This window comes from Pezoporus wallicus, unplaced genomic scaffold (assembly GCF_028554395.1).
Source record: "Pezoporus wallicus isolate ANWC-B61680 ecotype Strahan unplaced genomic scaffold, APGP_CSIRO_Pwel_v1 contig_4131, whole genome shotgun sequence".
Classification (NCBI taxonomy): Eukaryota; Metazoa; Chordata; class Aves; order Psittaciformes; family Psittacidae; genus Pezoporus; species Pezoporus wallicus.
Genome location: NW_026641950.1, coordinates 2,978,760 through 2,987,162, shown reverse-complemented (window position 1 = coordinate 2,987,162; position 8,403 = coordinate 2,978,760).

The window sequence follows — 8,403 nt, the reverse complement described above, 5'->3', positions numbered from 1 at the left end:
CGAAGCTATTGATTTTCTTGGAAATGACAGCAACAGACTTCCATACAAGCAAGCACAGTATGTAGGCCCACAGAAATATCTTTTAAGTTCAACATAGCAAGTTTCCCTGGCCATTAACTTTTCCTACTTACTTTCTTCCACAGGTGTTTGTGAGACTTTCAGCACACAGCCACTATGTGTTTACATAAAGTAGCACACTGCTTTTGTGAGATGGGTTATATTTCCTAATAGGCATTTACATTGCCACTTTATAGAATTCTCTTTGCATAGCATGATCCATAAGTTTTTGACATCTTGTATCTACCTGCAATACAAAATAATAGTTTCATCTCTCATTTGTTAGTCACAGTTGGCTTTAAAATACCAAGTTGTTTTATAAACTATAGCAGTATAAATGCCAGTGCTTGAATGCTGATGTAAATGGTTGTCCGTTGTGTTTGTGCCCAACAAGTAAAACACACACTAGTGTTATAACTCAGTTTAAAATCATACGTGCACTGTGGCTGTGCCTGTGCCCTGTGATGCCCTTCTCTTTGATCAGCCATTTTTAATGCTATCATTATTGCAAATTCCGCCTTAACTGAGATAAGAATTCATGCACTGAAGATGATTACCACAAAGGAGTCATTCAATACATGCACACACGTGTGTCCTAAATGATGGAGAATCATTAAGGGATAGAAGGTGCAGCTTTGTTCTACCAAGTAGTTTTGAGACTTTAAAAAATACTGGGAATAGAGGTATTCTTAACAGCAATCCATGTTGTATAGCAACAAATGTGAGTTCATTCTTCCGCATTTGCACCCGCATTTTATTTAGAAATTAGTTCATGTAAATGAGTGCCACATACCAGGTAATTACTGTGATGGCTAAAGTAATTCAGTACAGAGTAAAGCATGTGCAAATAGATTATTTAGATTTTTAAGACAAGCATGCTTACAGAAATTCAGAGTGCCTTTGACATTTTAATAAAAAAATAATTCAATTACCATAGTTAATTTAATCTAACACTATATGCCAGCAGATACTAAAATTATGGAATGCTGAAAATGCTGAATCATGTTTGAACTTATCTCCTGTTCTGGTTTTCTTTTTCAAGTTATCCTCAGCTTGCTCATTTATGAAAATTGTATTTTTAAACAATTTATACATTCTAATCTCGACAAAATCCAAAGAAATACATGCTTATTTGTAGCAATCAGATCCTAAGGACTAAGGTGTCTTTCCTGATAAGGAACTAGTTTGCCTTTATCATGCACAGGCTTTAATAAGAGCCTTGCAGATTTATTCCCTGATTACTGGAACAGTCAGAGGTGCTTCACTGTCCTGTCAGACCTTCTTCTCCTTTAAACAAAGACAAGCAGTATTTGTATGAACAACCTCACTGACTTGAAATGTTTTTGCTGTAAAGAAAGCTAATAAAAAGGCTAACCTTAATCTTTTACTTTGAGCAGTGTTGCAAGTTTTTCAGTCATCCCTTGTCTCACATTCACACCAGGCCAGAAGAAATATTCCTTGAGCTTTTCATAACTTATCTTTGATTCTGGTGCTGGAATAACAGGCAGCTGTGAGCTGGCTACAACAGATCTGTTCACCATCTAGCTGATACTCCCTGGAAAACTCTCCTTACCCCGCAATGTGTCTGTTCAGACTCTGTTATACAAGGGACTCTTGTTTTCCTTGCTTTTGGTGACAGTTTGTGCACATGAGCTCAGATTAAATAGAATGAGCTCTTAAACTTGCTATTTAGTAAATCAAGTGTCATTTTCTTGCATTTCTATCACTTGTGCCTTTATAAAGCTTCAACTGCATCTGCTTTCGGATATTTTACTTTTACCTTAACCTGTCTAGTGTTTCATGAACTTCACAGTAGCTTTAGACGCAATAGCTTTAGAAGGTGTAAGATTGCCATGAACTTGGGTACTGGATCACTCCTGTACAGTGTAGCATGTAGCCCCAAGGCATACAGTGCTTCTATAGTACTACTGTGTTTATTATGAAGATTAATGCCAGTTGATTACTTGCTATTGATTATTAAACCCACAAGAATCCAAAATGAAAAGCTAATAGTTAACATGACACTATTTCGTTTATAAGGTTAAAAATATGCTAAACATAATTAATTACTTGGTTTGGAGATTTTTAAATTTTAGGTCAGTGCTTTAAAATAAGCTTGGTTTGTTACTTTCTTTTGATGAACATACTATTTAATCTATTTTTATTGCTGTGCCCCAGAAAGTCCAAATCAGGATTGGATTTTATGCTACTAGCATAAAATGACGCTACTAGCATGTAATTAATGTTTATCTACAATATCTAAAGTATTTATTGAAATCCCAATATAAAAGATTTTGTATATCACACCATAAACTGGATTAAGGTAAAATGACAAAAACAAATACTTTCAAAAGTACTAAACCAGACAAAATTTAAATACGACTGAGTTGAGCTAGCACCATTTTAAGGGCGCAAGTCCCTAAGAGGTGAAAATGATTAAAATATGAGGTGGTAATATATAAGATTAATTGCATGCCCATAGAATTTTTTTCTTGTCTTGAAGAGCTGACATCAGAGAGTCTCCATTTAGTTGAAGGTTTTTTCTGGAGTTCAAAACAATTACACTAAACCTTTAAGAAATTAATGAAGTATCTTGTTCCTCAGGGTATATTTTTTATGAGCTGTAGTTTTACTTTTCAGAGCCTAGGAATAATATCCATGAGGAAATATGTAATTTAGGAAAGCTAATTTTGACCCTCAGATGAAACTTCTAACATATGAAAGATTTGCTCTGACATTTGGTTTGTTTTTAATTATGAAAAACTGCTTCGTACAGGGCTTTCTGAAAACTACAGTATTCTGGGAAGTAGCATGGTCCAGTGGAGAGGTCATAGGACTGCATCTCAGGAGAACTGGGTTTTCTTCCTGACTTTTCACAAACTAGGAGTGCATAAGCTTTAGCAAGGCATTTTTGCCAGAGCTAGTGTCTGTTTTCCTTTATAAAATAGTAAGATTGATCATTAGCCTTTTTAAAATACGGTTGAAAAAGTATATGTAAGTACTACTATTTTCACTACATCTCCACTTTGTCAGACATTACCATAAATACAAATAACAATTCTTGCTGTTAGCAAAGAATGATTACCCTGTTCTGTATAGTTTGTCTATTTAGATCATCACAGATAGGAAATGCCTAATCCCTTTGAGGGGATTGTAAATATATTGTATCAGCAACTCTTCATTTTCAACTGAAACATGTCTTCGACTCCTGTGTAATTTGTCCATCATTTCCTGTGTGAATCTCTGTTTGGTTTAGACCCAGTTACCTTAGGGCTTGTGTGTAACTGCAGTGGCATTACTTCATTATAAAAGGAAATTAATTTATGTGCCTGCATTTAAGGGCATGCAGTCTTTAGTAATTACAACCATCTGAACTTTCTTCTCCATCTGAAAACAAGCTGCATTCACTTACTATAGCATTTTAGGTTAGAATTAGGCTTTTATTTTCAATCTAATTGAGGCATTTTTAGTCTCCACAAAGCTGGAGATACAACTGGAGTAATTCAGAGGCACTAGAACAGCAGATATTCTTCCAGCTTAAATGAGATGTACGTATTCTGTGTGGTGATACAAACCCCAGACTAGCTTCTCATTATACCATGTTTTTGTGGAACATCTTCCTTTTCCACTTCAAAAATGCTAATGACAACTAGGTAAAATTCTGAAAGTGGCAAAAATGGTTTAACACAATAGTTACATAAGATATCAGCCAGGGACAAATAACATGTAAACAGCATCTTGCATCTGTTTAAGAACAAAGAAGAAGGACTGTGTGAATACTCGGATTTGCTCTCTATACAGAGTTGGACAAAATAATGCTGAGATACCATTACATCTTCTGTCTGAGTCTGAGTAATAGCAGCATATAATTCTTCTTTTCTCTTCTTGCTTCATCTGTCAAACCTCATTAAAATATTTGGAAAGTTGTTATTTTCTCTACGGTGAAAATTTTTAAAGTGTGTTTTGAATTATTTCTCATCACTTTGGAAACAGAATATTGCATTTCCCAAATCAACCCCGTAGTCTCTGCTGGAGGTAAGATACAATGTTCATTAAAAAAAAAAACACACCATCATAAGCATTATGAAAATTAAATGTTTGTCCTAACAAGCAGTTTTCTAGTAACTTCACTTTTACATCCAGGCTTTAATGGATTTTAATCCTGGGAAATGCAGAAAGGCTATTTCACTTTTTGGCACCTGCCAATAATACTAATGATGATAACAGTCTTGTACTAATAACAGACCTGAAAGTTTTATGATAATAATTAAACCATATTGGTTTTAGGCCTTGTCTGGTAGTGGACTTATTTTAGCTTGATTTTAGTTGTATTTGCAGGCATAATGTGAGGAACTTTTGTAGTTTCCTGCTCAAATAAAATCAAAAGGTATTGTCAAGTAGTTGTCATGCAACAGAACAAGCCTGAGAACTTAAAGCGCTGCCTGCAAGGCTAGGGCTTTCCATGAGTAAGTATCCATGTACCTGTCTCACCTGAACCACTTCAAAGATAAAAATACATACATGCAGAGTTATGGCTCCATGCACCTACTTCAGAAAAAGTCTGACGTGGACAAAACCAAGGAAACTACATATTTACTAGGATTATTATTCATGAGCAACAAAAATAACGATGCCCTCTCTACTGCAGCATTTTACTTGCTGTTGACTGTAACTAGAAGGTTCATGGGTCATAGCTGGAGTTCACACACCCTGGTCTGTAACAGGCTCTTCACACTGCTCCAGCTCTCCCTTACATCTGCTGGGCTGTGGCTGAAGGAAGAACGGATAAGCACCATGTCGTGAAAAAAACAGGCCGACAACATCAGACTTAATGGATCATAGCTTTATTTTTCAGACAAAGATATTTCAGTACAGCTCTCTGCAAGTTTATTGAAATTAAAGCACTATTTGCTCTGCCCTGTTTTTCAGAACCTTGTATTTGCTATCTTTAAATACATAAAAAACAAAACAAATTTCAATTCAGTGGGAAAAGTTGTTTCATACATTTTACATTCTAAAACAACTATGCTGAAGAAACTGTGTTGATTCCTTTTTACATAGTTGTCTAGCCACAAAAGATAAAGGTGAGATACTCAGGAAAAAGGTTGAATAAAAGATTGAAATCTGACCCTGAAAAAGACTGTCAAAAATTGTTAGGCTTGAATTTAATGTTGTCTTACTTGTTATATGACACATCCCACATATAAAATCCATATACACAGAAATAGCTTTATGCAAAATGTGTGGCAGTGCTTATGCAAGGGAGGTTCTCTAAAGGTGTTTTATGTCCTTAAAAGTAAAACTTAGTCCCATGTTCCAGTCTGGAACTGTAAGAAATACAGCCATCAATTATTTTACCCAGGTAATTTCCAAAACTTTCTTGAAGATAAGGACTTCTTGTACTGAGCCAAATTACTGCCATCCTGGAGAGTACACAGATGATTGTTTAATATTATGTGCCACCAGATGAGAATCCTATTTCAAATCTTAATGAATAAATACTTTCTTGAAACTTCTCATAGCTTTTTCTGCCTTTAAATCAAATTAATCACAGACAGTCCCAGACACCTGCAAAATCTACAGCCATGAGGGAGAAGAAAGTCCAAAATTAACTTTTAAAACATTAACATATTTTTTTACAGAAACATTTCCAAGAACAAGCAGCTCCAGGGCATGCTCAGTTTGGATTCCACCACAGAAATAAAGACATCTTATGATCTTATGTATCCTCAGAGAAGATATAGGAAATTTGAGGTTGCAAGGATGGACACTTTATACCTTTATACAAAGATGAAAGTGCAACATGAGTTCCCCTCTCAGTCTTCTCCTCTCTAGACTAAACAGGCCCAGATCCCACAATCTCTCCAGACCCCTAATCATCCTTGTGGCCCTCCGCTGGACCTTCTCCTGCAGTTCCTTGTCTCTCTTGTACAGGGAAGCCCAGAACTGGACACAGTACTCCAGATGTAGCCTCAACAGGGTCGAGTAGAGGGGGTGGGTCACCTCCTTTGACCTGCTGTGCACACTCCTAAGGCACCCCAGGATACTATAGGCCCTCCTGTCTGCAAGGGCACACTGACAGCTCATAGTCAATTTATCCACCAGTACTGCCAGGTCCGTCTTAGCTGAACTGCTCAGGTCAGCCCTCAACCTGTACTGGTACTTGGGGAGGAGCAACCCCAGAGGATTATTCCTCAGAGGTGCAGCCAGACCCATAGCAGGCTGAAAAGCAACCCCCACCCCGGCTCACTCCTATGGGCACATAAAGGGCCTTACAGAATCATAGAATCAGCTAGATTGGAAAAGACGTTTAAGCTCATCAAGTCCAACCATTACCCCAGGACTGCCAAGTCCACCACTAAACTGTATCATTGAGAGCATCTATACGGTTTTTGAACACTTCCAGGGATGGTGATTCCGCCAGTGCCCTGGGCAGCCTGTTCCAATGCCTGATCACCCTGTGAAAAGAGTTTTCCTAATATCCAGTCTAAACCTCCCATGTCACAGCTTGAGGCCATTACCTCTTGTCTTACTGCTTCTTACCTGGGAGAAGAGACCAACCTACACCTCGACACAACCTCCTTTCAGGCAGTTGTAAAGAGCAATCAGGTCTCTGAGCCTTCTCTTCTCCACACTAAACATTCCAGTTCCCTCAGCCGTTCTTCATCAGACTCGCGCTCCAGGCCCTTCACCAGCTTTGCTGCCCTTTTTCGGACCCGCTCCAGCACCGCAATGTTTTGCCAGGGGAGGCGCGGCCGCACACGGCCGGAGCCCCAGCAGCGCCCCCCCGGTGACATCGACGACCCCGCGGGTCCGTACCGTGTCGTACGCGTGGTTCTGCCCCCGCCCCTCCGCCTGTGGTCTCTCTTCAACGCTTATTGGGTGCTCGGGGCCCGCGCCGCAGCAGGCGGCGGGAGCGTTCTGACCGCCCGGCTGTTGGCGTGCGGTTGCCGCGGCAACCAGGGGCGGTGGAGGTGCGCTCCCGTCCCGCCGCTGCGGCTGGGAGGTGAGGGGGAGAGCGGGGCCGCGGAGGCTGAGGGGTGATTTCCTTCTGGGACGGGCCTCGGGAGCGTCCTGCCACTCCTCCCTCTCTGCTTACGGGTGGGGAGGTCGGAGCAGTCTTCACGCTGGGTGGCGGCTGGTCCCTGTCGTCGTTGGGCCTTCTGCTGGGTGCGGTGCGGTGGGGGGGCAGGGATGACAGTGCGACACATCCCCCCACCCCTCCCCTCCCCCCCCCCCCTCGACTGTGAGAGCTGGGGGGGATGGAGGGAGACGGGCTTCACGCAAAGAGCACGGCTTGCAGGCAGGCTTTCTCTGCTGCTATTGCTTGGGTTGGAAAAGGGAATGAGAAAGGCATTGAGAGATATTTTTATTTAAAAAGCGAGGAAAAAACCACACATTTAGTTAAGAAAAAGAACACACCCAAAACAAGCCAAACAAGCAAAAACCTTTTCAGCTTTCCCCCTTCCCTCACCTTAAAAAAATAGCATGGATAAGGGAGGGGGGACTACTGAGCTTCCATCTGACATAGTAAGTAAGGAACTTTCTTCTGTCTTCATAGTTTAAATCTTTGCTTTTCCTCAAATTCTCATAAACGTAGTACTGGCAAGGAGGATTCTCCACGCCTTGGTTTATGTGGCTGCATATGAGGTTTAGTGTTGGGATGGTTTTTGCTGCCGCCTCGGTTGCTTTTATACACTGATGAGGAAGGGGGGCGGGGTATTATGTCTTGGCTACAATATAACACACATACTGGGTAAAAAGGCGGCTTTTTTATTTTGCGTTGTTAAATTGTATTTGTGAGGATACTTTTATCCTTAGACCGATTTTATCCCCAGACCGATTTTGTCCCCATCCAGTTCCAACATGTGAATCAGGGGAAGCTCACTTGGAACAGTGGCCACAGTTTAAAAAGGGGGAAAAAAAAACAAAAAAACCTGGCATTGTGAGAGCCTCTACAGTATTGCTTCAGTGTGGGGGTTTTTTTCACTGTACATAACCTTTTTTGCTTCATTTTTTTCACTGTGCATAACAAATGCGTGAGCAATTTTGTGCATGACAAAAGGGTTGTGCAGCTGTATAAAGAGTTTTGTAGCTTTATACCACTTCTCAAAGCCTGTAAAACCTGCTATACAGAGTGATTTGCTTTCTAACCAATAATTAGGTTATGAGCTGCCATTAATTAGTTATTTATGTGTGAGAATTACTTCAGCTGTGAACCATTTTGCTCAGATTTCTATATCAAAAAGATGAAGACTAGGGTACAACCTACTTAAGCACACTGAAGCAGCAGGTGAAATACAAGAAGCTTGGAAAAAATGGCAGCAAAAAATGGATAGGGTCTTA